Below are 18690 nucleotides of genomic sequence, written 5' to 3'. Positions count from 1 at the left end.
GGCCAGCTAACCTTCTGTTGATTGACTCAGTAAATCGTCCAAAACCTCTTGTCAAGATTCAACCAAGAAAAGGCTTCCAGTCCCTACTGGGGTTGAACTTTTGATAAACGTATAGTCAGAAAATCCTGGAGCTTGTTTGCCTTTGCTGTGTTTTATATTGTTTGCAAACCAGCCTAACTGTGCTTTGCTCCCACCAAATGGACTGCCGTGTGTAAACTATTCCACGTCGGGCCGCAGTGGGTGCTGGATTTCTTTCCAACAAAACGGAACGAAACCTTTGCACCAATCTGGTGTCTTACAAGTGCCATCAGTTGATTGTAGTCGGGTGCTGTTTGTTTTAGCAGAAACCTCAGTGGTTAAACGGCCTGTGCTCAATCGGTAGGACCAAAAACCAGGACGCACAGCGGCCCTTGAGGACGGGTTTGCACAACTTCAGGTGTAAGAGTTGAAAATGACAACGAATAAAGTGTCAGGTGTGATTTGCGATAGAAGAGTTTCAACTAATAATCATCAAGCATTGTAGTTTCTGATAAATTGAAGGGATTGAAAATTGATGGAAAGACTTTGCTTTTTGCATTCATACAAACAGACAAACATCAGACAAACACAGGAAACAGGGGAAAAGACTAGTTCAAAACCAAAACTAAACATAAAAAAACACAGGCCATGTCAACTGCTTGATTACTCACCCTGACAAATCGCAGATGTTTTATAATATACCATTCACGTTGAGGATTTGGGGGCGCGGATGGTCCGGGCGACCACCCTGGATCCTGGGGGAATGATGGCGGCCTCCTTGCTGGAGCTGTGAGAGGAGGGATGGACTGCGCTGGCTCGCCATCCAGATTGGCTTGGAAGGGGCCATGACCCTAGGGTGGCCACCCGGCAGCATTTCCATTTGTCTGCAGGACTCTCACACATCTGATTTTATTCACGCATGACTGGGTGCAATTCAAGTAGTGAAACTATTGGTGCCAGGATTAGCGATCAGGCAGCATAGAATATGATTCAACATATACACACTTACAAGAGATTCACATAATATTGGGTTCTACACCTCAGGTTGCTTATTTGTTTAAACCCCCCCCCCCCCCCCCACACACACACACACCTAATCACATATCTTGCTCACTCTCCCTCACTCCTTTTTCTCCTTGGTAATCAGGCCCCCCACGGTGTCAACCGGAAATACAATTAGCTATCAATAGCACTACCATATTTCTAGTTAGTAATAGTGTAGGCATTGAATGTATTTCTTGTTGTTCTTTGTTCTTCTCTTCTGTGTCCCTCTCCCTTTGTATTTTCCTTTCTGTCCTCCCATAACCTCTCACTTCTTTCTCATAATAAACACAACATAATGAATAATCATCTCAATGGGAGTATATCATACTGCCATGTGATACATGAAAGCTGTTCAGACCAATAGGACACTCAGATTCCCATTCTCTGTGTAAAGCGGATAGGTTTTAAGAAATTTAAAAAAAAAATGTGGATTTAAGATCATATATGAGATTTCCTGAATATCATGCAGTCTTTGAACTTCAACCTGAATTGGTCTGAATTGGTACATATTTAACTGGTGAGTGTTAAAGAGAGCATTGCTTTAAGGCTACGTCCCCAGCATGTTGCCAATGACACACGCAGGGAGGACAGCTCACCCTTTTGTGTGTCGACATTAGCAAAGATTTACCAGTCAATGGCCAGGAATGGGAGCAGTGACAGGAATGATGATTGTGTACACTTCCAGGAAGTAGGACCGATAGACAATGCCGAGCAAGCACTATTCATGCAGCCATGTGGCCATTATACGCAAGCCCAATCCCCTTTTATTTTTAACATACGGTTAATTCATCAAACAAGTGTTTTTCTTCTGTCTAAACTTTTTTTTCTCAAAATTTCCAACATTGTTTGATATCTGTCATAGACCATCTCTGGTGGCAAGTTGGTCATTACATCTTTCATCTTGTCTCATTGGGTCCTGAATGAGCACCGTTTTTGAACTATAATTTTCTCATGATTGAGCAGATATTGTCTGAGGCTGCCAAAATCGTACAGTGTATACCCAGCAAAAGGCACCAAATGATGGCTCCTTTCTTATAAAAGGGTGTTGACAGGCCTAGCCTGAGGCATGGTGAGGGGTGGTGAGAAAGCAGCTCTTTCAGGTAAGGTCAGTATCATCACACATTTCATCATTAGTTCTTCACATTGAGGACAACGTGATGAGTGCTTCTCATCTCAAGTGTACCTATGAGCTAGATTAATTAAGAGTGTTTTAATATGTTTTGCAAGTCCAGATGAGCATTAGAGATTTTTTTTTTTTTTTTTTTTTTTTTACACCATTTACGCGTATGCTCCTGCTTGTAAATCAAGCATCTACAGCAGCGCCTCAATGGCTTTTACTCTGTTGCTTTGGAATGCTACAGCTCGGTTTAATCTGAATATGTTCAATTATGTAACTTCTTGTCAAACGAGTGGCTTAATAACATACTATTTTTTTATTGATGCAACAAAACACAGAAAAGCTTCATGCAAGTAAATTATGCAAGACGTGAATTAGTGCTTTGATTTAGACTTCATTAGCGCAGCTTAATTCAAGGATCCTTTTTTTCTATGGTGACGCGAGTTCCCATTGGTCAGTTAAAATATATTTTCTTCTGTCTGACTGGAACTTTAAATTAAGTCAACCCAAAGCAGAATGACTGCATTGTGTGATTTACTTAAAGTGTACCTCCAGTAGTCATTTGGAAGAAAATTATCAAGAAAATTTGAATCCAAACGAGGTTGTTACACTCATGGGATTAAAGAGACATAGAAAATACGTCACGAAATGTTGCATCGAGGTCTGGATTTGGTGAATACATTAGCCGAAAGGTGTCAGGCGAAATGCTAAGTCCAAACACTTTGCAAAATCCAAAACCACAAACCCAAATTTCAAACGTTTCGCAAAAGAAAAAAGTACGAAAGCAAACTGCCACAACACGATCCTCAATTGCAAATTGGCAAAAGCGCGAACCCTCAATTGCCACAACACGACAGCAAATAGCCACAGCACAACCGCAAGAAGCCACAACTTGACAGTAAATAGCCACAACATGACAGCAAATAGCCACAGCAGAACAGCAAGAAGCCACAACACGACAGCCAATGAGCGATTCTGTACACGCCATTAGCCGCGGGAGCTAGGCTAATCTTTAGCCTAGCTCCCGCGGCTAATTTAATTAACTCCTTAGACGTTATCACTCGAAATTAATATCTCAATAAAAGCATAATATCTACTAAACCGTTCCAGCACAAACAATTAACACAATTTTTAATCGGAATGGGGGGGCTAGCTGACCTCAGACTTACTTGTAAATATCTCTAAAACGACAGAAGCAGAAACAAAACTTTTAAAGCACAAATGATTGACATCATTTTTAGATAAATTTGCTTCTGATGGGGGTGGGGTGACTTCGTGAAGGTCCATAGAGATAGCCACCAAGCACATATATTAATATTCAAAGTGTAAATATATGAGCGAATTTCTGAAACGTATGTTTTCCAGCTCTGCACGTGTGTGGTAATGATGAGTTGCGGTTACGCGGTAGCAGGAGGAGGCCAGGAGTTGTAGTTCTCATGTGTACTGTGAAATGTAATCTACTTCCAGGGCTTTCTCTTGGAGTCGCGCTGTGGCTTCTTGCTGTTGTGCTGTAACTATTTGCTGCGAGTTGTGGCTTCTTGCTGTTATGCTGTGTCTCTTTGCTGTTGTGTTGTGGCTTTTTGCTGTCGTGCTGTGGCTATTTGGTGTCGTGTTGTGGCTATTTGCATTCGCGTTGTGGCAATTTGCAATCGTGCTTTTGCAATTGGGGATCGTATTGTGGCAGTTTGCACTCGGGCTTTTTTTTTTTTTTTTTTTTGGTGAAGCGTTTTAAATTGGGGTCCGTGGTTTTTTTCTTTTTGCAAAGTAACCTCTCGGCCACCGTAGGTACCCTGATCTATAATTTTTAGGGTTGTTCCGATCATGTTTTTTTTCTCCCGATCCGATCGTTTTAGTTTGAGTATCTGCCGATCCCCATATTTCCCGATCTGATTGCTTTTTTTTTGCTCCCGATTCAATTCCAATCATTCCCGATAATTTTTCATATACATTTTGGCAATGCATTAAGAAAAAAATGAATAAAACTCTGACAAATATATACATTCGACATACAGTACATAAGTACTGTATTTATTTATTATGACAATAAATCCTCAAGATGGCATTGACATTATTAACATTCTTTCTGTGTGAGGGATCCACGGATAGAAAGACTTGTGACTTTGTATATTGTGATTAAATATTGCCATCTAGTGTATTTGTTGAGCTTTCAGTAAATGATACTGCATGATGGGAAGTGGAACCATGACTGTGCGTAGTGCTACCAATTGATATATCTTCTCTGCGTTGGGAAATAACATAAGGTGTTAAGAAAAAGATCAATTGCTACCTTGCTTCCCCACATTGCTTCCCATGTATTTCTAATTGTAGGGAGAGGGATTGTAAAGCTTTAGCCAATTAAAAAAAGGCTCCAAAGGGTGCCAAAATTCACTCTACTCATTTTACGCTGCCTTTTATTTCTCTATATAGGTAAAACGGCGCCATTACAGATTGAGCGTGACAATGCCCTACTTTAAGCCTAAACTAAACACTCTGGATGAGTGTAACATATTATGTCTGTAACGTTAAATACAATTAGAAAATGATTTAATTAGAAAATATATATATATGAAAAAAATAAATATTTTTTTGCCGATTCCGATACTTTGAAAATGACGTGATCGGCATCCCGATCGATCGGGACATCTCTAATAATTTTCAGGTTTTTTTTTTTTTTTTTTCAATGGCGTCTCTTAGGCGCACCGCCTAGCCAAAACCATTTGACCCATTGACATCGTTCAAACACCAAAACGGAGTTTCATGCAATGCAGGCTCTTTTTCGTATGACACCCGAATATCACCGTTTGCCCAAAAATGTTAGGTTTTTTTTTTTTTGGGTGGCGGTTGACATTTCAACACTACTTGTTCCATAGTTTTTTTCCAAATTATTTAATTGACACATCAAAAAATTCAGGATGACAAGGGGCACAAAAGTTGTTCCTGTTAGGTTTTGTGATGGTTTTCTCCTACTGTGACTTGTCTCTGTGATTGCCCATTGATTTCACCTGTGTGTCTTCTCCTAGTGTATCTTGCAATCTGCATCTTACTGTGTTACCCAGCTGTGCCTCGTTGTCTTGTTGCTCCTTGTCTGCGTGTGTATATATATAAGCACCCAGTTCCTTGTCACTCCTTGTTGCGTCATTGTCAATGTCCATGTTGATGTTCTGGTCAGCATTATTCCCGTTTATCCAAGCCCTCGTGTTCCGTGTAAGTTTTTGAAAAGCAGTCTTTTGTTAGTGGCAGTTTTGTTTGCCTCAGTGCTATCTTTGGATTACCACAGCTTTTGTTTTGTACTTTGTTTTTTGTTGGCTTTAATTAAATCATTTTTGCACCGTTATCTGCCTCTCCTCCATTTCCCTGCATTTGGGTCCACCTTGCCCGCCCACGTTCCCTGACGGTTCCAGTTTTTGCGAAAAACATACCCATTTCTGATGGCTGAAATTTCCTGTAAATTTTCCAATTCTTTCAATGGCCCTATTTTCATTTATTTCAATGGCAAAAAAAAACTTAATTCTCCTGAGGTCAATAGAAAGTGACTCATTATTAACATGAAGTGGCCCCAAAATGACCCAGATCAACAGTAAGTGATATTATCAAAATCAATGGTCTTACAAGCGACTTCCAGCGCCCCAGACATGAAGTGACCCAATACACCATCACAGCAAAGCTACACACTAAAACCTTGTCTTCATCTAAAGTACACGTTACTATAAACTTCCATTACCGTTCCATTTATAATAAAAATCATGAACTCTTGGTTGACTTTCAAATTCCAGCTGACGGCTATTTTAAGGTCTCAGAAAGAGGACATTTCCAGGCAAATCTTGTTGTCTGCTCACCCAGCTGTGATATACAGCAGAACTAACACTCATATAAAAAAAAATTTAAAAAATGGATGCATAACTGTTTGGCAGTAGCAATGATACATGTTGCAGATTTGTTTTCTGTCAGCAGAACTGCTTGTTTTTGGAATTATTGTTGTTTACAAGTGTTACAATAGAAGAAGCCAAAATGTGTGTTTTATTTTACAGGATACACCTGTTTTTGCTCTCTTGTCACTCTGTTAATTTCAACTGCAAAATCACTGGGGTGGCTCAACCTGGCCCAGACCACACAGCCCTTGCATCCCATGATACAAAGCAAGGCAACTTTTATGATAAAAACTACCTCCAGTAAACCAAACCAGGCCAAAATTGCAGCAATGTCAAACATGTGCTGCTTTTTTCAAAGGTTGGATCGTTTATAACCATTAGAAGTCCAAACGGGCTAAAGCTTTCCAAAAAATGGCTGCTTGAAGCCGCTCCGAGTATGGTGTTGTTGTTTCAGGTAATGCGAGAAATAACTGTTTTTTTGGTTGGTGAGTGATAGAATGATGAATAGGATCGAGGATTTGTTGTCCATACTGGCACAAAGTACAACCATTAAGAGCCAAGATGCAAATGTGTTTGAATTTATTGCTCAATGTGTTGCTGCGTTCCCAATATGTCATCAAATTTCATGCATCACTTTCACATAAATCATATTTTCTGGCCAAAAAACTAAACTCCAAGCATCCCGTTGAAGCTACGGCCACCTGGACTTGAGCCCCGCAGTTGTAAAAGAGATGTGTTGCGTTATTTCAGTGACTTGTGCAATGAATGTCATGGGAGGTTGCACGTGCAAAGATTGGCACATGTGTGAGTGTCATGCAAAAGCGGGGTTAGTAATGATAAATCTTTATTGTTAACTGTATGCATCTTTTATTGTGAAATAAAAGGGCGTAGAAATAAATCATGTGTCGTAGATGGTCATCTTGAGTGTAAAAAAAATGAAAACTGAAAAATATGTTGCACAAGAGTCACATAGGATTATACAGGTTTAAGTAGAGGATAATGAGCTGTAAAGATGATTACAATGGAAGTAATGGTGGGACTCAATGCTGCTTATACAGTGCTGCGACAAGTAGTGCATGGCTTGAGTCAATAGGTTCAATAATCTTGCAGGAATGTTGGATATTTTCAATGCCATTCCTTTTGAAAAGCAACCGAAAAGTCCAGCCTTAGACTTTTTAACACAGTTAAGTACATGCAGTTGTGGTCAAAAGTTTACATACACTTGTGAAGAACATAATGTCATGGCTCTCTTGAGTTTCCAGTTATTTCTACAACTCTGATTTTTCTCTGATAGAGTGATTGGAACATATACTTCTTTTTCACAAAAAACATTAATGAAGTATGGTTCTTTTATGACTTTATTATGGGTGAACAGAAAAAAGTGATCAAATCTGCTGGGTCAAAAATATACATACAACAGCGCTAATATTTGGTAACATGTCCCTTGGCCATTTTCACTTCAATTAGGCGCTTTTGGTAGCCATCCACAAGCTTCTGGCAAGCTTCTGGTTGAATCTTTGACCACTCCTCTTGAAAGAATTGGTGCAGTTCAGTTAAATTTGATGGCTTTCTGACATGGACTTGTTTCTTCAGCATTGTCCACAAGTTCTCAATGGGGTTTAAGTCAGGTCTTTGGGAAGGCCATTTGAAAACCTTAATTCTAGCCTGATTTAGCCATTCCATTACCACTTTTTATGTGTGTTTGGGGTCATTGTCCTGTTGGAACACCCAACTGCGCCCAAGACCCAATCTTCGGGCTGATGACGTTAGGTTATCTTGAAGAATTTGAAGGTAATCCTCCTTCTTCATTATCCCATTTACGCTCTGTAAAGCACCAGTTCCATTGGCAGCAAAACAGCCCCACACCATAATACTACCACCACCGTTCTTGACGGTAGGCATGGTGTACTTGGGGTTAAAGGCCTCACCTTTTCTCCTCCAAACATATTGCTGGGCATTGTGGCCAAACAGCTCGATTTTTGTTTCGTCTGACCTCAGAACTTTCCTCCAGAAGGTCTTATCTCTGTCCATGTGATCAGCAGCAAACTTCAGTCGAGCCTTAAGGTGCCGCTTTTGGAGCAAGGGCTTCCTTCTTGCACGGCAGCCTCTCAGTCCATGGAGATGCAAAACACGCTTGACTGTGGACACTGACACCTGTGTTCCAGCAGCTTCTAATTCTTGGCAGATCTGCTTTTTGGTGATTCTCGGTTGAATCTTCACCCTCCTGACCAATTTTCTCTCAGCAGCAGGTGATAGCTTGCGTTTTCTTCCTGATCGTGGCAGTGACAAAACCGTGCCATGCACTTTATACTTACAAACAGTTGTTTGCACTGTTGCTCTTGGGACCTGCAGCTGCTTTGAAATGGCTCCAAGTGACTTTCCTGACTTGTTCAAGTCAATAATTCGCTTTTTCAGATCCATGTATGTATATTTTTGACCCAGCAGATTTGATCACTTTTTCTGTTAACCCATAATAAAGTCATAAAAGAACCAAACTTCATGAATGTTTTTTGTGACAAAGAAGTATCTGTTCCAATCACTCTATCGGAGAAAAATCAGAGTTGTAGAAATAACTGGAAACTCAAGAGAGCCATGACATTATGTTCTTCACAAGTGTACAGTATGTAAACTTTTGACCACAACTGTATGTACTTGTGCACTTTGGAAAATGACTTCTTGAGAATCGAGGTAGAACCGCTTGGAACAATACGATACGATTTGCGATACAAAGCTCACAATAACGATGATCTCACGATATGGCGAGACAATGATTATTGGTACATTGGTCAGGAAATCATTCTACAAAACAGTTATAAACATAAAAGCTGTCTCCATCCTTCTGTTGTAGGTTTATTACTAGTAAACGTCCAATCCATTTGAACTGGGAGGGTGACTGCGAACTAACCCCACCGACTTCAAACGAGCCCCTCCCACTTCTATGGCTGTCAGTGGCAGCCAATGCCAAGCAATGAGGTCATTTTGAGCTATTTCAGGTCATTACCTGTTGATTTTGAAGTGACATGTCAATGCCCTGAAAATCGGAAAGAGGGAAGGAGGGAAGACGGCGTTTTCCAACCTCTGACCGGAAAAATATAATTGGAACGCCACTCGAACTGGGAGGCCCTAGTCGCGAAGTTGGAAAATGAAAAAAGCACCCCGGAATCATAAGTTGCTTCAATCTGACGTCTCTTGAGAAAATTGCGCTGCTCGTTGAAAAGCAGACCGTCAATAGTAAAATTAAAATTAAAAAGGCAATTTGCAGTATGTGCTATTTACCTTAGCTGTCGTTTTTCATCCACTGTTTGATCTCTTACGAGAAGGCAGGTTTGCTGGCGGACAAAATGTCTTTTGATGTCCAAAATATAAAACAACTTGTCGCGATCAGCCATCTTGCTGTTTGCATTTGCTTGGAACGCTTTAGGGTCGCAACTGTTACCATTCGAGTGGAATAAGTCCGACTTCCCACCTTCTTCGAATGCAGCATGAGCAGCATTGGCCAAAGCACTCCTCTCTATTGTGGTTGCATTATGCATCTAAAAAAAAAATAGTCCTGCAGAATAAAATGAATTGCGGCAGTTTGGTGTGAAATTGCTTCGGCCGCATGGATATTTGGAACAATGATCTGCATTTTGAATTAATTTGACTTACTGTATGTTAGATCTACTAACAAAGGCGTAGGTTTGCATAGGGACGGTAGGCACAAAACATTAGCATCATTTTAGGATGCTCAAATTGTCTCCACCAACTTTTAAGCAACCTTATTTCATTATATAAAGAGTTTAAATATATAGATAATTTAGATTGTCTTACCATATGTTGTAAGGATAGAATAGACCCTACCATTTTTCAGTGAAGTATTTTCATTATGTTCAGACTTACATTTATCCCTTTTCACTTGCTGAATGTGCTGGTCCATTTTATCCCTCTCAAGCAAACGTTTGGTTGGCTGATGATTTGAAGCCCCTCGTCCCGCCACAAAGACACACACACAGACATACTCATACAACCCCGACAGATTAATGTCGACAACATGCCACCTCTTTCGGAGAGGAGGGATATTAGAAGTTTTTTTTTTTTTTTTTTTTTCGGCCAGCAGCAACCACTGTAAATCATGTAAAAAGACGATAATGTTGTGGAGGGGGGTAAACACCACTAATTTTGGGGGGGACAGAGCCTTCTCAATTGCTGCCCCTTCCCTTTGGAAATCACTTCCAAAACCCATCTGCACCTGTTCAGATCTTCCTAAATTTAAAATATTGTTTAAAAACTCACCTTTTTAAATAGGTTTTTAATTTATATTTTTTTTTCTCCATTGTTTAGTACTGCTCACGTTGTGTGAGCCTCTTCATTGTTTCAACTGTAATGCATCTTTGAGCATTGGTAAAAGCGCTCTATAAAAGTGCTGTATAAATAAAATGTAATCTTATTATTATTATTATTAATTTTGCTGGTGAAAGTCCCACCTGCAACAGTTAGCATAACATTAAACTTGCTAACAGTCAAAACTAGTGCGGTCAGGCCAGCCTCCACAAGGAGCAACGAAGTCAAGCTACTCGTCCCTTACTTGGATCATTGTTTGCATTGTAATTGCATTGTAATATCGTCTCTACCAATGTTGAAGACTAAATCTACGCCCTTGTCTATTGATATCGTTTTCTATTGACATGCTAAGATGGGACTATTGACTCGCGCTAGCATAGCCACTCCAGAGCCCTGAAACTAACAAGTAGCTGACAAACTGCACAGAATTTGTTGAAATCAGCTCCACTGACTAACTAAAGCCCCGCTAACTCGAAGATTAAGCCTAATATAAAAAAATCTGAACTTCCGCTTTAATGTTTGTAACTGTGCATTTGTGATGCTCAGACAGATTTAGTAATTGACTGATGCTTGTATTTCCGAAGGGGTAACAAACAAGAAACGCGTCTTCCCTCCCTTTTGCTTATGACTTATTGTTTGTCAGAGAATCATGGCACCTTCATGAGTGTGTTGTGATGTTTTAATTCGATGATGAAGGGCAGTATCAGTGTCAGTGTGTCTTGTCTATGTGTTTTTCAGGCAGCTGTAAATCTCCACACTGACATGTTGGTTCAGTGGGGAAACAGCAGGTTTGGGACACACTGATGACCTCCACAGATGGTTGCAGGACCCTTCCCATGGGACTCCCCCCAACAGCACCAATCAGTTTATTCATTTTCCACTGCTGACACACAGAGGCCAGTGTGATTGTTTCCAAAACCTGTATTCCCAGGAGTGCAGCTTGGGTGTTTTCTTGCCTTACGTTGCCCCATTTTAGTTTTCCCTTTTCTATGGACGAATTGGGTAAATGTGATTGCGTCTGCAAGGCAAACTCAATGTTGTTTTTTTTTTTTTTTTGTGTGGAACAATTTAACTAATGACCGCCTACAAATACTCTTTCATGATCTTATGGTGGACAGTAACGTTAAGATATTAAGATGTAATACAAAAGCCCTATTAATAAGTCTGTCGTTGCATTTGTAATTCAATTATCCAGAATGTATATTTTGTAATAATAAAATCAGTTTTCAATGGGAGATGTTTGTAGTATTTTTGATGAAATCTGAGCAAAAAAAAAAAATTCATTTTCAGCCACTTGCAGTTCTCTGCCAACTGCAAGTGGCGTGCACAGAACATTTGGGGGGGGGGGGGGGGGGTATACCTTTTACAGCGTATATAACTGCCAGCCGCTGCCTTGTTAGAACAATGTGAATTAGTAAAAGAATCTCCTTAGTACCATGTTTACAAGATCCCGATAATCTCACTATGGTTTATCTCGACAATGTTGTTTTATTGTTGCCACATTAGAGTGAGTAAAACCATTTTCTGACTCCTCTCCTTCCTCACCCTCAGCTAGGGGTATTCCAGTACATTTTTTGGGTGTGTTTATTTTGATTCTTATTATTTTTCCATTTCTCCATTCTCCTGAAGTAGCAGTAATAGTATTAAACATGCAAACACATGACTAAATATTGAGCTATAGTAGGTATATAGTTTCATTTATTTTTCCTACTGACAGTGGCTGTGTACTGGTCACCACATCTATTAATTGATTTATGATGAGCGGCTAGCCTAGCTTGGTTAACAGGTGGGACTAGGCAGTCGGCGAGAGAGAGAGAGTTGCACAGAGACAGGTAACTTATTGAGAAAATAGTTAAACTGAGGTTAAGGGAGCACTCACATACACTCTAGATTCGACTCATTATGTGTTACCTCTGCGTAGGGGTTGCAGGCGAGGCCGTGGATGGCAGTTATTGTACGTGCAGCTCCTGATGTAAGTTCGTGTTCGCGTTGCGCGTTCACGTTAACAAATGACAGGTGGTACACACCTCACAGGAGGGCGTGTGTTTGGACAGAGGTCGCTCTCACAGTGATTCTGGCTGTGGTGCTTGGGAGGGCACGTGCATTACTAACATACAGTAATAATGATCATGACTTAATAACCTTGATAAGGGCACTTGCTCGGTTAAAAGGGCAAGGGCTAGTGGCTGAGCACCACCTGGCGCCTTTGTGTTTATGCCACTGCCAACGGCAATACTGTCGTGACTAAAATATTGTTGAGTGTATGGCACAGCGCATTATTGGGATAAATTACTTCCCAGAGATGTGCATATATTCAAGTGTCAGTATCAGTGAAAAATGGTTTTGGCACTATTGAGTTAAAGAAAGATAAAATGGTCTTAGTTTGAAGGTTTTGACAAGATTTATTTTGAATAAAAGAATGCAAGTGGATTGAGGAGCTACACCATCTCTAGAGATTATTGAGCAATACAGACACACCACCTTTAATCATACATGAGAGGAGGAATAGACCAGGTATGACAAGAATCAAGAGCTGGGGAAAAAAATTTGTAGAATTTAAAAAACAAAGACAAATGATTTCGGACCTCTGGAAGAGTTATTCCTCAGCGGAGTGTAAATTCCAGCACTGGAAAGTTACATCATGATGTGGCTTCAGCGTGAGTTGTGAGTTCATGTCCACCCCAGTGGCGCCACCAGGGGGTGGCCAGGGGTGGCCACGGCCACCCCTATAAATTGGTTGGCCACCCCATTGGCCACCCCGCTTACCAGTATATTGTTAGATTGTTGTAGCATCAATTATGGATTTCATCCCAAATGAATGCATTTATTTTGTTCTGTTAAATGTAGGGCTGTCAAATTTATCGCGTTAACGGGCGGTAATTATTTTTTAAAATTAATGACGTGAAAATATTTATCGCAATTAACGCATTCGCGGTACGACTCATTCACGCATTGCCGCAAACAGCCTACAATGGCGCTGTTTTACTTACATATACGGGTAAGAGGCAGTGTCAAGTGAGTGGAGTAGATACAAGCATTCATTGGGTTGCTTTTGATTGGCAAAAACTTTGTCATCTCTCCCACAGCAACTATAAATATTGTAGGAAGCAACGTGGGGAAGAATGACAGGAGTTGATCTTTTTCTTAACACCCTGTAGTGTACCCAATGCAGAGAAGATATAGCATTTGCAGCCACCACACACAGTCATGGTTGCACCACTTCCCATCATGCATTTGGCCAGAACAGTTAAGTCGCTACAGTATCAGTTACTGAAAGCTTAACAAATACACTAGCTGGCAATATTTAGTCACAATATACAAACTCACATTTATCCTTTAAGAATTACAAGTCTTTCTATCCGTGGATCCCTTTCACAGAAAGAATGTTAATAATGTTAATGCCATCTTGTGGATTTATTGTTATAATAAACAAATACAGTACTTATGTACAGTATGTTGAACGTATATATCCGTCTTGTCTTATCTTTCCATTCCAACAATAATTTACAGAAAAATATGGCATATTTTAGAGATGGTTTGAATTCCGATTAATTAATTTTTAAGCTGTGATTAACTCGATCAAAAATTTTAGTCTTTTGACAGCCCTAGTTAAATGTACACCTTATGCCTAATATATACTGTACATAACACAATAAAACAGAATTGTTGTGGAACTCAAAATGTTGACTGGACAGTTATGGACTATGCACATTAAATCATTAGTAACATCAAAGATTAGACAATACACCAAAGTACAGTATATCAGTAGCCGTGTCCTTAAGTCTTTCTGAGAGTTTTCCCCTGACCTTTTTACTGCAATAATAAAATGAAAACCTGAAATTATGGCTTTTAGTTTTGGCCACCCCAAGATTTTAAGTGGCCCCATCTGGCCACCCCTATGAAAAATTTCTGGAGGCGCCACTGGTCCACCCGAATACTTCGGTCCAATTATTCCATGAGTCATGGGTATATCTTCTTGTGCTTACATATCTAATTGTTTATATCTTGTAAACCCTGTCTTATCAAACTTTGCTTTCATTAGTTATGTACTGTAGCTACACTCTTGAATCAGAAAATGCAGTTTATGGATAGTGTCTTTGTTGTGAAAGTGACAACATTCAGAATGTGACTATAAGTGAAAGGACGCTGTTGGTTAAACCTTAATGAATTACTTGGAAAATTTGCTCAAATGCACACTCCAAGCAACAAAGTTCTTGAATAAACCTTCTTTTCTGTATGCATACCTCATGTGGAAAGTTGTGTTGACTTCAGCATTTGAAGATTATTTCTCGACCACTTGTGAATATTGACACTTACCTATTATACAGACACGACAATATGTGACATACTGTACAGTACAGTACTTCCCTTTTCTCCTGCACACAAGGTAGTCCGGTGGAACACAAATGACGTTGGCATAAGGACTGAATAAATTTAGCTAGTTTTCAGCCGGGTTTGCGTAATACTTAGAGTAATAAGTTATTCTATAGTATTAGGAATGCATCCTACACATGACTCTTGCCCCCCCCCCCACACACACACACACACACACACAACTCCACACACACAAAAGAAATAATTACAAAATGAGTAATAAACACTTGAATGTATAAAAAGCATAATGTATGGCTTCAAAGGTACTATACAAGATGTTTAGTGTTGATTTAAAATACTTTTCTACTCCATGCATGATCCACCAATCCCTGATGAGTACACAGAGCCCTGCAGGGGCGCAACTACCCATACTTGTTAGGGTACTCAAAATGAAAAATGGCGCATCCTCCTACACCTCCCAACAAGCCCTAACCAAGCAGACACACAAACACTTTGTCTTTTTGGTAGCATATTTGCTGCTTTTTTAGTATGTTAATGATACGGCTTCAAGTAACGAATATTTATATAAACGATTAATCGGACAATTAACTAAACAATTATTCATTTCATCCAATAGATGACATTTTTTTTTCAATTATAAAGCGCTGATATAAATTGTGTCAATAAATCCTTTATTTTCTTCAAATAAACTAAACAATGAAATTGAATAAGGTGGAGGCAGACTGTAATGAATCTGCTGTCTTTATCAAACAGTTGTTCATAAATACAATCCAAATCCATTTTTAAAGCTCGCTCTCATTTTGACAATTTACAGTTTGAATAGGAATTTGTGCTGAGACTCAAAGCTGTTATATGAATGGGTTTATGTGGTGGTTCCATTATAAAAAGAAATGAGGCAACTTTACTTTTGCCGAAAAGTCAGATGCAAAATACTGTAATGCCCTGGATGGGGGTGGGGGGGTGGGGGGTCGGTCTTGGCTTACCCACTTTATTGTGGCAACAATAATAAAGAAAAGCAATAAACTAACAGGGGGCTGCTGCAACGTGCGACCGCTATCTCGTGCTATGTTGCCTCCTTGCTTCCCTCGACGTCAAAGTTCCCCAGTCTGAGCGTCTTTTAAGGAGGCTGCGCTTAGTTACGGACATTACAATACACAATGAATAGGTTGCCGCTGAACCCATCACATGAGGCTGCCACTAGTTAAAAATAAATAAATTAATAAAACATTTCTTTTGCAAGACATGGTGGCTTTTATTTCGGTGGTGCGGTGCGCCACAATATTTTATGTGTCGGGGATATCCTACTCTGTCTAGTCTCCACTTGGCAAAAACACCTTTCCAACCCATATAAGACTTGCTACTAACAGTAAACAATCATGTTTGTTGATTTTACGTTTGTAGTGCTAATTTGATGTGTCAAACGCTCTTTGCTATATATTCGTGCTTGTACAAGCATGCGAGCCATGCACAAGCTTAACACAAGTTGCAGTTACGCTTCAGGGCGAAAATGGCAATCCCGAGTCCAAAAAAAAAAAAAAAAAGTGACAAACTCCATATAGCACCTTTAATATACAAAACTGTATATGTGTGCCAGTTAAGATTAATGTGTGACATTTAGCACACATGACAGCATGTCAGAAGGCCGTTATTCGTCTGTACTTTGCTTCACACTGCAATAAAAATAGACAATGTGCTCTTTCTTCTACATGTGTTAATACAGTATATACAATACAGTATATACAGGTTTGTGTAAGCTTTATTTTATGTGAGCACATAAAGTATGCATTACAGTAAATATGTGTGTGCAGATGTCACTCAGAAGTACATGAATGTACCACAAAGCATTACCATGGGAGTTGGGTTACATAGGAAAAGGCGGACTAGGTGTGTGTGTTTGTGTCTATGTGGTTGGTTTTTCCACAGTATTTTTTTAGCATTACACTTTGTTTATTTGATATAATTAACATTGTTTGGGTCAAAATCTCACAGGGTGATATGTATTCTTCTAATCATGAGTTCCTTTGTGTGAGTGTGTATACTTGTGGTGTGTGCGTGTACACGTTTATGTGCTGCTCTTTCATCAGGCCCTTATTAAGTACACTAAAGTGAGCTTTTAGGTTAGTAAGCTTTTTGAAAGTGCTGATGGGCATGTGTGTGTGTGCGTGTCTTTGTGCCAACTTTTTGCCCCAACTCCCTGAGATTTATGTCATCTTCAGTTTCAGCACATCATGTGTTTCACCTAAATAGGACATTTCTCTACAGAGCAATTTTCAATTCACTGCTACTAATTGCTGAACACAAGAATTTGTTCCTACATTAATAAATGTCATTAAATTAATTTCTGAAATGAAATGAAATATTTTATTGTCATCATCATAGGTATCATTGACTATCATTGACAATTACAAAATGTCGCCCAAAGAAAGGAACCAAAGAAGAAGACAAAGGCAGACGGGAGGAAGCATATGCTTATCAGTTTCCCGTCCCCCCATACAGCTAAAGACGCACAATCAGACATGGTACAGTTACATACATCACATGGCCACAAACTGTACAATAACACAATCAACAATCTGGGTTTGAGCTCGGAGGAGTGCGTCGCACTAGGGCGGGAATTTCTCCCATGAAGCCGATTCGATATGTATCTAGATGCACAGGTTACGATTCAATTAAAAAAACGATACATTTTTTAGGCCGAGCGCTTCGATACGATTCGATACAGTTTAAGAACGATACGGTTCGATACAGAGTGAAAACGATACGATAGTAAACATTTGTTGTGTGTGTTCGTACAGTATTTAAAAAATATAAAAAAGACCACATTTTTTAATAGCAAAATTAAACAATAAAATTTCATACCAATGTTATGTTTTATTTTCTTATGAGAAAAAAAATTATGAGAAAAAAAATAAGGCTTACTATATGACCGTCATTTTGTTGGATGGGATTGATAATACAGTAAAACTCCAGTGACAGACAACAATAAAGTGCAGTAATTTAATTACTCCTATTTCCAGGTGTTTTGAACACAATGGGTAAGTATTTTAAGTGCAAACTTTCAACGTAAACATCTTACAAGCAAAAAATATTATATGCAGCACTTCTTGAAAAAAAAAGAATTTAACCTGTTAGTGTTATTATAAATAAATAATAAATTATGCTTTACCACTGGTATAACTAGGGGGAATAAAAACCGCATTTTAGACAGACAGGTCTATAATCATTACTTTAAACTTATACACAGCAAAGTCATTCACTTATGCCTGTGTTTCCACATTTTTTATTCCTCATCACTGTCTATATCTCTTTTGAAGGGCATACTTTTTTGAGGAAGATCAACTGATCCACATGTTCATGTTTAAGTAGACTGCGTTTCGTGGAAACAATATCTCCAGCAGATCGTGCTGCCCTTTCCACCATTGTAGTGGGTTATTTTTCAGGGTTAAAAACTCACGATCTCTGTACCGCTTCACACTTCACACTAGCTCTGTCCCATGCGAACAGATCTGGCTGCCTTCGTCACTTCAAAGTCCGACTTTTGTTTTCCTGGGTGCGTTGAAAATAAATGGCTCCACGTCGCTGGCGTTGTGCGCAAACTGTTCATTGTTTTAGCATGTTGCTTCGTTGCCACTACTAGTTTCGTTTTGGGTTGTGAAGAAAACGCTACGGAGCGTGCGTGGTTTTGTTAGCTCTCGCGTTGTTATGACACGCCTGTGACGATCGAGTAATGACGGCGACTACTAGCGGTTCTGCCAAAATGAATGGGAAATTGAGGCAACCACGATGGCGGTCTCTATCTAAGTGCGCTGTGTGGTGAATGACACAAGCGCAGCATGTGAGGTAAAAGCTAAATTATTATCATATTACGCAATGGATTGAACTAGGCATTAGAAGCCGATTCTTGTGCTCGCGATAGCCGAATTCTATCTTTACTATCGGTTCATTGAATATTTAATGGATAATTACTGTCGAATGGTAAGTTTACTA

This window comes from Corythoichthys intestinalis, chromosome 10 (genome assembly GCF_030265065.1).
Source record: "Corythoichthys intestinalis isolate RoL2023-P3 chromosome 10, ASM3026506v1, whole genome shotgun sequence".
NCBI lineage: Eukaryota > Metazoa > Chordata > Actinopteri > Syngnathiformes > Syngnathidae > Corythoichthys > Corythoichthys intestinalis.
Note: the sequence above shows the minus strand (reverse complement) of the source record.